We start from the raw sequence: 13,432 nt of genomic DNA, 5'->3' as shown, positions 1-13,432 counted from the left end.
CCTGGGGCTGGGCTTCAGCTGCTTTTCTTTAGGGAGCCATTTGCCGAATTCCGATGGAAGAAAGAGACAGGCAAAGCCATAGTAGACCTCCCTGGGAGGTCCTGGGGCCACGGTGGCAGGAGGGGTACATGGCTGGCTTTCACGCTAACTCAGAGGCTTGGAAAGTCACTTGCCACAATGCCTGGGTCTCCTGCCATGGTCCTCAGGGTTCATATGGAGTTCAGCACTATTGAGAGATGACCACCCGGGTCTCTGAGCTCCTGCGTGTTTCAGAAGAACTCTCGGGTATGTCGTCATTCCACCTAACTGAGCACGGAACCAGGCTGGGAGGTTACCTTCCTCGCCCAAGGTCCTAGAGTTAGAGAGAGGTAAACTTGGTTCTCAAGGCAGTCCCGACCTTTGAGGGTTTACAGTGCAGGAAGGGAGAAGCATCCCAGAAAGCGGATTCAGACCTAGAACCTAAAGGAGGGAGAGAACTGGGCTGGGAATTCGGGCCGGGAGGGGGTGGAGAGAGCAAAGGCAGAGCAGGTGGCAGAGCCCTCCAGGAAGGGCCACTAGCCCTGGGCACATGAAGCTGAGCCTTCAAGAAGGGTGCCTTATGGATGTCAGCAGGAGGGCCGCAGGCCTGATGCAATAAACACACAGCATCGCTGTTTTCTCCGGGCTCTCCAGCATTTCTTTCTGGCCCTAAAGGCCAGTGGACTCTCACCTCTCCCTGCCCTCTGAGAGGTTAAGGAGCTTAGGAAAGAATAGGACTCACTTGCCCACCCAGGCCGTTCCTACAAATCCAGCTCTCAGCAGAGCTTCTGGGCCTTAACGGCCTCCTCCGGCTGTGACGGGGTGAGCTCCTGGCTCAGGCCTGAGCAGGAAGAGCTCTTCATTTATTATTTGATCACATTTTTTATGTAGCACCGGGTAGCCGAGAATAGCAAAATCAGAGCAAACTCAGTTTCCAGAGAACAGGAAGCACAGCTGGGGAGACAGAGGGGAGGCCTCAGTGTTTAAAAGTCCAGTAGGAGCCTCAGGGCAGTGACAATGGGGGAGATATTTCTGTTGCTCCTTCTACCCAGCGAAGTCCTGAGCCCCCCATGCGACGGCCAAGGGGAGACAGCACTTTGGAAATCCGGGTGTGGTCCTGGCGTGGCTGCTTTATCATGTGACCTGGAGAGAGGCGCGCCCCTTCTCTGAGTCTCAGCTTTCTCCCCTGTAAAATGGGACTAACCCCACCCCGCTTAGGGCAGGGCAGCAAAGACCCCACGAGACCCGCTAATACAAGTGCTTTGAAGAGTCATAAGTGGAAGTATTAAGAGCAGATTCCCATTAGGAAATAGTATTTTATAAAGCACACCCACAGGCCAGACCACGTTTTGAAAGCGACGCCCTCCAGGAGAGCCTGATCAGAAATTCCTTCTTCTGCTTTTGGGATGGCCCGGTCCTTCCCATGTGGATCGCATTTCCCGTGAGCAGTGTCGCCTCGGCAGAGCCCCTGTGCAGCAGAGTTCTTTCTTTACAAGAGAAGGAAAGTTCAACTTCCTTCATGGGCAGATGGTCCAAATTATCCCCAGGGCTCTACTCTGCAGCTGCAGAAAATCAGAGCCTGTTTTCCCAGCCCTGTGTGTTTATTTCTATTCTCCACGACCTCCTTTCCTTCCCCTTGTTGTGCTCTGGCAGGGGGACTGGAAGGCAGGGAAAACAAACATGTAGGAGCTGCAATCTTGCAGGCTGAGGGTGGGCCTACCCTCTTCTTTGCTGTAGAGGCAAAGTTCCCCATGCACAGCCAGGCAGGTTCGGGGATTTGTGACCAGCTCCATTCTTAGAGCCCCTCCAGTGCTGTGAGTCCATTCATCCATTCATTCCCCCGGTCATTCCTTCCCCCCTCATTCCTTCCCCCTCATTCCTTCCCCCCCATTTCTTCCCCCCTCATTCCTTCCCCCCATTTCTTCCCCCTTCATTCCTTCCCCCCCATTCCTTCCCCTCTCATTCCTTCCCCGACTCATTCCTTCCCCAACTCATTCCTTCCCCCAGTCATTCCTTCCCCAGTCATCCATTCCCTGTCATTCATTCCCCCACTCATTCCTTCCCCCACTAATTCCTTCCCTCCACATTCCTTCCCCGACTCATTCCTTCCCCCACTCATTCCTTCCCGCAGTCATTCCTTCCCCAGTCATTCATTCCCTGTCATTCATTCCCCCACTCATTCCTTCCCCGACTCATTCATCCCCCCAGTCATTCCCCCACTCATTCCTTCCCCCACTCATTCATTCATTCCACACCCTCTGTGGAGCACTGGAATGTGCCACGCTCTCTGTTTGCTGCAGGGATGCGATGTAGAATCACAAAGATGCAGAATGGTAGCTGCCTTTTCACAACTTCCTGCAGGGAGTGCAGAGAGACATGGAAGAGGGAATCACAGTGTAGGATTTCTCATTAGTGGGGAGCACATACTGGTGCCACAATCATGGAAGCCTTCTGAGAGGAGGTGACATCTCTATGCCTTACTTACAAGGCCCATCAATGGGGGAGTTGTGTAGCCAGAGCTTGATCCCAGATCCACGCTCTCTCATGGTGCTTCTCAGCCTTGGCTGTGCACTGAGATCACCTATGAATGGTTCAGAACTGGCCCCTCGCACTGATGGGTTTCAGAGCTTCCCAGGTGCTTCCTAGATATAGTCAAGACTGGAGCTACTGCTTTAAGTCTAAGATTCATTCCCTTAAGCCTGAGAATAGAGGATCCGGCAGACCCCATAGGGCCGTTGTGAGATGGATGAAAAGTACTTTATGTTTGGAGAGGGCAGTTATTAAATATTTGTCTTAAGTATTCAGCCTGAGTGTCGCCTCTGTGGATTGAAAATAACAAACCTTTCTTCTCTTCCCTGTGACTCTGCCATGTGGCAGCTGTGTGACCCTGAGCAGATTTTTACTTGGCTTTTCTGGGCCCATTTTCTCTTCTGCTAAATGAGCCGCAATAACTAACCCATGGAGCGGCTGCGAAGAAGAAATGAGCAAATGCAGCACAGAGCACTTCGCACAGTGCCCAGCATGTGCGCAACAGGACCTCAGCAGACAGACGTTCATTCTCTTTTCTTTTTATGCTTGGCTTGAACTCTGTCCTGGGTATGGCCCAGAACTTGGCTGTGTTGGCTCTGGGTTTGGGGATGGCTCTGAGCCAGGTGTGGACAAGCTCCGCTGGCGGTAGGTAGCTCTGAAATTACCCGAGCCCTGGAAGCCAGTTCTGAGAGACGGCAGCCATTGGCCATTCCGCAGTCCTCCTAAACCCGCTGGCGGGGAGTACTGAAACACTTGCTCGGTTGCGCTGAAAGAAGTTAAAGGCTATTCCTCGTCTCGCACCCCAATGATAGCCATGAAGCCCCAAGCACACTGTGTAAACTAAGGTAGGGAATTGTTAGATGCCAAACCCTGGGGACGTCTACAGATGCCAGGGCTGAGTACGTGAAACCAGATGCTGGCTTGAAAATCCTGGAATGCATTCCCCAGAGATGCTGTTGGGTTCCTTTCCATTCCCAGAAGCAGGATGAGCAGCTGTCCGTTGTGCTAAGGGAGGAGAGGCTCTCTGTGTTTGAAGTAGAGGGGAGAGGTTCAAGGCCAAGGTCCAAGACTCCTTCCAGCTCCAAGGCTCAGGGCATCTGGGGTAAGACCCAGCGTGCTTTGCCTGGGACCCTGCTTGTCTGATGTACATATTTACAAAACAAAGAGAGCAAAGAAATGTTTGTTTTGAGAGGAGAATCCTCACATAGTAGATTTCTAAGGTCTGCGCGGGGAACTGAAGCGTGGTCGCAGCCCTAGCACTGCATTCCTGGGCCATTCCAGAGCTGCCTCACTTACAATAACATCCAGTTTGCATCAATGTGTGGAAATTCGCTGACAGCAGGAGCCAGTCTTCTGCCTCACGATCACCCTGGTCTCCGCCTCCCCTAATATGCTAAGGAGCCAGGAACCGAGCCCTGGGGAGAATGGAGGAAGTCAGGAGGAGATTCATTCAATGCAGGGGATGAGCCTTTTTGTTCCTGCCTCCCACGGGTGCAAAGAGACTTGCAAGGACACATCCCTGCTCCGTTACTGGCCCTCCAAGCCATCCCAAACATGGGGACCCTTGGAGCTGACCTACACGCTTCCGGGTGGACTGCCAGCCGGCTGGGGTGGGAGCTCACAGTGATGGGACCTCACGCTGAGTGCCAAGTTCTCAACATGTCCTGTTGCTCCCAACTGCCACTGTGATACCCATTTTAGAAAGAGCGGAGGTGTGGAGAGGTCACTTCTGGCCTGTGGTGGAGCCGGATTCTGACCCTGCTCCTAAGTCCAGATGGCTCTTTTTTTCTGAGACGGAGTCTCGCTCTGTCACCAGTCTGGAGGGCAGTGGCGCGATCTCGGCTCATTGCAACCTCCAACTCCTGTGTTCAAGCGGTTCTCCTGCCTCAGCTTCCTGAGTAGCTGGGATTATAGGTGCCTGCCACCGCGCCCAGCTAATTTTTGTATTTTCAGTCGAGAAGGGGTTTCACCGTGTTGGCCAGGATGGTCTCGACCTCCTGACCTGTGGTCCACCCGCCTTGGCCTCCCAAAGTGCTGGGATTACAGGTGTGAGCCACCGCACCTGGCCCAGGCTTCTCTTTCCACCCTTTTGAGTTTTCTCCCCATAGGAATCACCATGGCAGCGTTTGACACCATGCAAATTCCTAATTTCCCAGGACCCACGGAGGCAAGTAGCCGATCAGTTCTCAGATGGGTGCGTGGGATTCACAGGTGCCCTCTTCAGGCTTTTCCAGTCCCAAGGATCAGATACTGGTTCAGGTCATTTCAAGTAATGAGGACGAGCAGGGAGACTTGGGATGACCAGGATCCATAGTGCCACAGGTGGGCTTCGCGAATCCTGTCATGAAAAGGTCACTCGGAATCCAAGGCTGTTCTAGGGGCCACTGCCCTGGGCCCACTGGGAGGCCTCTTCTCCAACATGGTGTATGACTCCGCCGTCCCTGCCTCTCTGTCTCTTTGTGTCTGCTTGGCTGTCTCCATATTCCCCAGTTTGGACTCCTGGGAGAGGTGGCCTGCTAATCTTCATCAGAGTGGCTTGAACAGAACTGAGTCGGGGCAGTGATTCATGGTCTTTCCCACGTGGAAGGAAGTGCCCATGGGCTGTGAACATGGCACACGCCCGACCAGCCTGTCGAGAGCCACGGTCTAACCACATCTGACATCTAAGACAGACAAAGCTGGACCCTAGTTACAGTGATAAGAACAGACTGTAGTCAGCGGTAACTATAGCAACAGAAGAGTCCAGTGTGAACTGAATGCAGCCTTGATGTGTACAGAAGTAATGGGGATTTTAAGGGAAAATGAGATTAGGGAGGAGGAAGAGAGGGGACGCTGTAGAGTTAGGCAAGTAAAAAGTTGCAGAAAGCGGAAAGGAGCTGGTTTATGGCAAACCCATCTGGGTTTGACAGCTGGCGCTTATCACAGTGAGGCTTCTGCGCTCCCACAGCGGCTGGGGACAGGGGCTCCATCTTCAGGTGCTGGCTGGAACGCACAGGAAATTCTTTTGGTAGTCCTGCATTTTCTCAGGCAGCCTCTTTAAGGGGGGCCAGGTCATCCTAGGGGTGGAATCTTGAGCTGCTAGAAACTATGTTAGTGTATGTTCACGTCTATATAGACACGTCTCATGTCTTTATAGGCCATGGTTGAGGTTCAGGAGAGCCTGGCTACAGAGCCTTTGTCACTGATCCCTTGAGAAGCCCATATGACTGTGGAGAAATGAGGAAGGGCGTGTGTCCTGGTTCCTCTCGGACTTACCGGAGTACTAGCGGCATGCCTGGACCAGCTCTACCCGTCGCGTCTCTGCCCTGGGCCCCCCTCACCCTGCCATGCTGCCTGCTTCAGACCCGCACCTGCTGGGACAGACTGGATGTGCCTCGCCACATTTTTGCATCCAAAGAAGAGATAGGGTGAAATACGTGTGCATCCCCATGGGTCAGCACATGGTTGGAGATCAGTTAGCAAGGTAGGGATCTAGAAGACCAGCAGCAGGGCAGCGCAGATCGATGCAACCCAGGGTCAGGCCCCGAGTCACTGCGCACACAGCAAGCTGTGGCCTCCATGCTGGGGTAGCATCTTCCCTGCCCCTCCCACCCTGAGCAGGTGGGATCCATGGGTGAGAAGAGCACCCATTCTGGTCATGCAGGCACCAGAGGTTAAGAGTGGAACCAGGGAGGAACGGGAATCCAGAGGCCTTCAGAAGGGGATTCAGATCATGCTCGCTCAGAGTCATGTATGCATCCACCTGTTGCCCTCCACGCCATCTGTTCAGCCTTTATTCAGCCCCTCAGCCAGCCACGTGTCATGTGAAGAGTTGCAGGGCCTTGGACAAACAAGACATGGTCTCTGCGGCCAGGGGAAAATAGGATATGTGCTTGTAACCCTCACAGATGGAAAGCCGTGCCATGTGGTCCTAGGAGTGCCAGCCTGCTCTGCCCTGGGCCCTGCTGGTTTAACCTGAAACTGTCTTTTCTTGGTATATGGTCTGTTACTGAAAGTGGCCACAATGGGAAGAGCGGTGGTCTCAAAAGAGAAGGATCTGGCGTCCCAGTAATGGCTGGTGACTTCTCTGGTGAACCTCAGTTTCCTCATTTTTAACTGAGGTTTTGGCCGATGGAGCCCCTGAGTTCTCTGCCAGCTTTGACATTCCGTGATCTTTCTTATCTGTTTTAAACTGTTGGTTCATGTGCGTGAGTCCGGGGCAAAGACAACACTTACCTGTCCTTGCATCATTGTACCGAGCGCAGTCCTGGAATGTGGTAGTGATTCCGTACCTGCAACTGGATGGGTAGATAAATACGCCATCGAAAAAATACAGGCATTGACAAAATATGCATAATGAGAGAACAGGTAACACATTTTTAGTGCTGCAAATCTGTGCACGAGAAGCATCACCCTGGACTTTAACGAATATGATCGCTTTCCTCAAAAGCTAAGGCTGGTTTATCCTTCCTTTGCCTGCGATCGTTGACATGTTCATCTTTAAATACAAACTCAGCAATAGCTGTGCTTCACAAGGGCAACCCTGCCTTCTCGGTTCTCCCGTAAGACTCAGGAGAAACCAAGGTGTTTCTATGACTTTTTGTTGGAAGCTTTGCAGTTCCAGAGTTCAAGTGATTGTTTTCCATGTCACTGCTCCATCAGAAGGCATCTTACATCAAAGTCGTGACGTAAATTGGTGGACCATGCTGAGAGATCTTCTGAAAAAAGAATTCTGGGAAAGAAAAGAGGGTGTGGATGGAGAACTGGCCCAAGGATAAGTCTCAAGTTCAGGCCCCAGCTCTTTTGCTAGCTGTGAGGTGACTTGAGCAAGGCAGGCAAGTCACCTCTCTGGGCCTCTGCTCCCACATGTGCTATGCAAAGAGTGTGGATTACGTAATCTTCATGTCTCTACCAGCTGACAAGCGCTGTGCTTCGCCATCATTTGTGATGACTGGAAAAGCCCAAAGACTGTGTCACAATTGCCTACAAGTCACCCCAGGCACTAAGTAACGAGACATCCGTTGCCGACAATGAAGTTAATGGAGGTTGTTCCTGGTGATATCCTGAGAAAATGCTACGTTTCCTTGTCCAGAGCCATGCCTTGATCTTCTCCATGACCTGGCCTCTTCTGTGCCTCAGCTGTACCCCCTTTACTGGGGAACCAGCTCAAGCTCTGAGAGATATGGGGCCTGCAGCGGGAGGGTGGCTGAGGACCATGGGGTTGGTTCCAGGTGTGGCCTGGGTGAAGGGCAGGCTCAATACAACGGGTCAAGGAATGGGGAGGCAGGTGCTGTGGTCTGCGGCTGCAGCGGGGCAGAGAGCTCCAAACAGAGATTGGAACTGACACTCCAGAAAACTTGCGGGGTGAAGCAGTGAGCCCCTTGATCTGGGAGACAGCAAGGAGGCTGCCCAGCCAGGACCCAGTCTCCCGCCTGTGTTCCCTCAAGTCGCTTTTCTCCCATAGGGTTACCCAGTGAGACCAGGCAGTGAGGCTCTGGTCTGGGCTTTGAGGTGACAGCACTTTTCTCTTTCTGCTTCTCTGTATCAAAGGATGTTGATGGGGCTTGTTACCAAACCGAAGTGGGATCTTCTTGCCTGGCATGGTAAAGCCAGACATCCACGCTGAAATTTTCCCATGGGAAGAAGGATGGTATTTATTTGCCGGACACCAAGCAAAGAGAATTTGGTAGCTCACGCTTAAGACTCAACCTTCAGCTGGGCATGGTGGCTCAAGCCTGTAATCCCAGCACTTTGGGAGGCTGAGGTGGGTGGATCACGAGGTCAAGAGATCGAGACCATCCTGGTCAACATGGTGAAACCCCGTCTCTACTAAAAATACAAAAAAAAAAAAAAAAAAAAAAAAACGTAGCTGGGCATGGTGGTGCGTGCCTGTAATCCCAGCTACTCAGGAGGCTGAGGCAGGAGAATTGCCTGAACCCAGGAGGTGGAGATTGCGGTGAGCCGAGATCGCGCCATTGCACTCCAGCCTGGGTAACAAGAGCAAAACTCCGTCTCAAAAAAAAAAAAAAAAAAAAAAGACCCAACCTCCTGGATGACTTATAAGCAAGGCTGTTTAAAGGCAGGGATAAATTTCAGGAGAGCAGAAGTTACACGCAAATTTGTCAATCAATACAGGGATGTTATACATTCGTTTGGCCTAAAAAGGTGGGAAATCTGGAAGCAGGGGCTTCAAAGTCATACGTGGCTTCAAAGACTTTGTGATTTGCAATTGGTTAAGGAAGGGAAAATTTGTCTAAAAACTTGGGTTCAGCAAAAAGGAATGTTAAGGTCTGGCCTATGGACGTGACTTCCTCCAGCTCCTCGGGCTAGCTATGTGCCTAGAATTCCCCTTTATTTTGTGGCAGTGGAGAATACAGAATAAAGAACACAGTCATTAGCTGGGCGTGGTGGCAGGTACCCTGTAGTCCCAGCTACTTGGGAGGCTGAGGCGGGAGGATGGCTCGAGCGTGGCGGGCAGAGGTTGTAGTGAGCTGAGATCATGCCACTGCACCTCGCCTGGGTGACAGAGCCAGACCTTGTCTTAAAAAAAAAAAAAAAAAAAAAGTCAGTCAGTCAGCGTTCAGGCCTCAGTTTCCCCTCATTTGAGGTGTACATGCTGGAAAATCCACTCGGTTCTGGGTTTCTGAAAAACATCTCAGGGACATATGTTAAGATGTTCTCTAGTTTCTATAGAGAGCAAAACATCTGATGACTCTAACTTCCTTGACTATTGTTTTAAGCTACTATTTCTTTCTTATGAACTTGCTCATTTGCGTCTCGGGGCTAGCTAGGTGCCTAGAATTTCCCTTGACAAAACTCAAGATTTTTTTTTTGTTTTCATGTTTGGGGGCTTGGCAGGCCCCTAAAAGGGATCCCTGCTCCATCTCAGGCTCACAGTCCCCAGTTCTAGGGCAGCAGGGAAAACAGAAACAGAGACATCTGGGTATCTCTGCTACGGAGGGTGGGGGTGGGCATTTCAAGAAAAAGCTCTACCCAAGACTTGTGGGTTGGGGATTGGAACAAGCTGTCAAGAACAGCCTCCCCTTGTCCTCCCTGTTTTTAGTGAGGAACAGCTCTTGGTGTCCCCCTTAAGCTTGGGTTTTCCAGCCAAGTGATGCTATGGTGCTAATGCCATTCCTGTACAGAGCTGGTGGGGACCAGCCTTGCAGTCAGTACCATCCTCTCAGCTTGCAAACCGTGAAGGCATGGACAGGTAGACCCCAGTCTGCAGGTTAGGGATCCAGAACAAGAGGAAGAGTGTGATAGTCTCTGCACCTAACGCCCTCACCTGAAGGGTGCAAATCAGAAATCCACACAGGAGCAGTATGGGGCAGGGCTTTCTTCAGGGTTGCTGATCCTCATTTGCTCAGGAAGGATTTTCCAGGGCTCAATGAGGTGTGATGCCAAGGAGGAGGTGAAGGGGCCTCACAGTCAATGAAGGGCACTTACTAGGGGATGTGGCTGCAGCCTCAAAAGCCTGGGGTCCCATTGCTCACTGCCAGCTCTCTTGCCCTTTGCCCTCTAACTGGGGCATCTGCTCTTGCTTTGGAGCCTAGGAGTGTCTGAGTTTTACACCATCAAGAATCCCTGTCTCTCATTTTCCTCCACTGCCATGTGGAGAGAGAGGCATCTCCCTGACCCCAGTAGCCTTGTTCCTCCTTCAGGGACCCTCTTGGGGGGCATCTGAGGAAAAAGCTTCCTGGGCTGACAGGAAGAGTCTTGGGGAATTCACAGACCAGGCTGAGGCTCTCTCAGTCACCGTGTCTGATTAAGTGGGGGCTGATGCATTGTGGGGTAAGAGCATTTCCTAGTGGTGGTTGGCTGCTTGGTGGGAAAGCTTTGACCTGGGGCAGAAACTGCTGGGAAAAGGCAGAATTTAAACCCTCTGCCCACAGAAACCCAAACCTCTTAAGTCATGATGTCTTTCCCAGGCTAGAGGGTAGTTGCTGTGGGAGGGTATTAGGGATTCCCCAAGTGTGTTGCTGGAGGTGGCCTCATTGCTCAGCTCTGGGAGGGCTCCTGCCTGCCTGCCAGCCTCCCCTCTACGTCTTCAGGGGCAAAGAAGCCCAGAGACACAAGTTCCTGATTTAGACTCCAAGCTCCTGAATTGGGGCAGCCTACCTCATAAGCAAGTCAAACCTTAGCCTGTGATTTCCCAGGGAAGTGATAATAGAGCTGACATGTTGGGTGGGGAGAAAATGATGCAAAATCCACAGCTTAGGGCCACGCTCTGTGAAGTGGAGCCAGTATAAAACACACCATCTGATTTGGGTGAGGCCAGGGGAGAAGGTGTGGCTCTCAGATTCGTGTTGACCCTGCTGGCTCATGTGGCATCTGTTGACCCTGTGGGCAGGCGGTCCTCCACCATGCGGGGAAGCCCTGGATCTAGGGGATCTGAGGACAGGTGGTGAGGAGCAGGCTTCCACGCCTGATGAACCGACATGGGTCTGGGTGGAGTGGAACCTTGTCCAGCCTCGCCTAGGTACTCTGTAGTCTTTTCTCCCCTTGCGGGAACTTTACGGTTCCTGAGATCAATGTGGTCCCTACTGGGGAGACCATGAGGAGCCTTGCAGGCCGTGACTTTGCTTGGTACATAGTAAGCATGGGCCATGGGCCAGAGACATCCTTGAAATTGATGCCATGAGTCCCATAATTGTGTGTATCATATGTTTTCAATTTTTTGAACGTGTCTTATTTCCAAATATCTTTCTGTCATGTCTATATACATTGAAGCCTCTTGGGGATTTCAGTATTTCAGCATCCAAGTGACATTTTCCAGACTTCCTCTTGCACCCACCATGATCATTTGACAGCCACATCCCCATTCTCCCATTTGAGATGTATGGTCATTGTAATAGCCTGAGCTCCGGGTCCAGAATCCAGAGCCACCTCACAAAGAGAGGGCAGCAAGTGTGTGATTAGAAGGGTTGTGATGTAATCAAGAGGATGCTGGAGATCTGGATGCCCTGATGGTGGATTCTCCATTCAGGCTGCCGCCAAAGCTCTGGACGCTGGAAAGCTATGCCCTCCAGACAGCACCTGCCCACCGTATTAATGAGTCCCTCTGTTCATGCACAGCTTCCCTTTGCACAGGCTGGCATCTCAGTGCACCAGGCCCTGTACCAGGTCACGGGATCTTCAGAAGCCTCACAGTGTCCTAAGAGTAAATAGCAATAGCAATTATGATACAAAGCTATAAGCACGTACCTAGAAGGGGCCCTGTCAGGTGTGGGGACCAGGGAAGGAGAAGAGGCATCTAAGCTGAAATCTAAAAGACAAGGAAAGCTTAGGCCAAAGTATAGAAAGGGGTTTTCTGAGGTGGGGGAGTCCACGTCCTTCCTCAGCTCATTCAGTTCTCCTTCTCCACATAAGGCCTTCCTTCTCCACCTGTCCAAGATGGCACCTCCTCTCTCTCCTCACTCCCCACCCTCTTCCTTGTTCACTTGTCTGAGATGGTACCTGCCCTCTCATTCCCTCCTTTGTCCACCTTTCCAAGATGGCACCTGCTCTCTCATTTCCTCCCTCCTCCCCTCGTCCAAGATGGCGCCTGCCCTCACCCTCATTTCCTCCTTCCTCCCCTCATCCAAGATGGCGCCTGCCCTCACCCTCATTTCCTCCCTCCTCCCCTCGTCCAAGATGGCGCCTGCCCTCACTCTCATTTCCTCCCTCCTCCCCTCATCCAAGATGGCGCCTGCCCTCACTCTTTTCCTTCCTCCTCTGCTCATCCAAGATGGCGCCTGCCCTCACTCTCATTTCCTCCCTCGTCTACTCAGCCAAGGTGGCGCCTGCCTCACTCTCCACTCCCTTCCTGTGCTTCTGTTCTCATCTATGCTCTTATCACCACTTGGCCGTGGTTATGGTTCTGTTTTTGTTTACTACCTGGATTGCTAGACTCTCCCTAGAATGTCAGCTCCCTGAGGGCAGGGACTCTGTTCATGAGCATATCCACAGCTGTCTATTATAATAGACTCTCAGTCACTTACTTGGCTAAAGAAGTGGGTGCACAAGGTGAGTTCAGGTTGGCCGGAACAGAGAGGCTAAGTCAGAGAGTCTCTGACCATCCACCCCGTTGCCTAGTCACACCCAGCCTCTTCCTGTTGTTTTGACCCCACTCCTTGACTTCTGCCTGGCCTGCCTGGGGACTCACAGCGTCCTTCTGCCACTTCTTGCTGACCCCACACTGTGGCTTCTGTTGTAGGCCTCCTGGTGCAGCCAGAGGTGAGGCAGGTCTGTGAGAAACCAGGGCCGACAGCCTGGCCTCAGCCAACCCAGGGCCAAGCCCCTGCACAGCAGCCGGGTCCTCCCCGGTGCTGCTGGCTGCAGATTAGCCTGTCCTTACCGCTCCTGGGAGCTTCTTGGTGTCAGACCCAGCCTCTGAATTCCAGCTCCTCTCCATGTTTTGCTTCTCCGGGATCTCTCTGTTCTCTTGCACAGCTTCATACTATTTGGGGACAGTCTGCATGGGGAGAGCGGTCACGCAGCCAGAGAATACAGCAAATACATCTGCAGCAAATACACCCAGTATCAAGAGGAGGCATGCCTCGTGCTCTCACCGTAGTCTTTCAGCATCCTTCCTGGGCTTGGGGCTGGTGGCTCCCGTGGTTCCTCTGCAGAATTTTCTGCGGTTTTCTTGGCCCAGGCATGTGGCTGGTTCTGAGTTTTCGCCCTTCTCATGGGGCACAGATGTCAACTCTGCCATCTCCTTCAGGACCTGCGACGGTCTTTGCCAAATCAGGGTCATGAAAAGGAGGCTCCTTCCAGCCCGGCTCCTTTACTTGACCAAATTAAAGGAAAAGGAAAGCACAGGTCCAGGAGTGCCGTGTCTGTCGGTGGCAGGGCTTGAGTAGGTTTGCTGTTTTCTCTGTCGGTTCATGTGGGGATTTCCCTGCATTGTGTCACCCACTTG

The 13,432-nt window shown here is 52.2% G+C and overlaps 1 protein-coding gene across 4 annotated transcripts in view; it reads left to right on the top strand.

Moving 5' to 3' along the window:
- SCARA5 (scavenger receptor class A member 5) overlaps positions 1 to 13,432 on the top strand; it is a 124,289-nt gene that overhangs the window by 97,041 nt on the left and 13,816 nt on the right. The gene's annotated exons all lie outside the window — the stretch shown is intronic.

The sequence above is a fragment of the Saimiri boliviensis genome, chromosome 13 (genome assembly GCF_048565385.1).
Source record: "Saimiri boliviensis isolate mSaiBol1 chromosome 13, mSaiBol1.pri, whole genome shotgun sequence".
Taxonomy (NCBI): domain Eukaryota; kingdom Metazoa; phylum Chordata; class Mammalia; order Primates; family Cebidae; genus Saimiri; species Saimiri boliviensis.
This window is presented reverse-complemented; position numbering and strand designations above follow the sequence as displayed.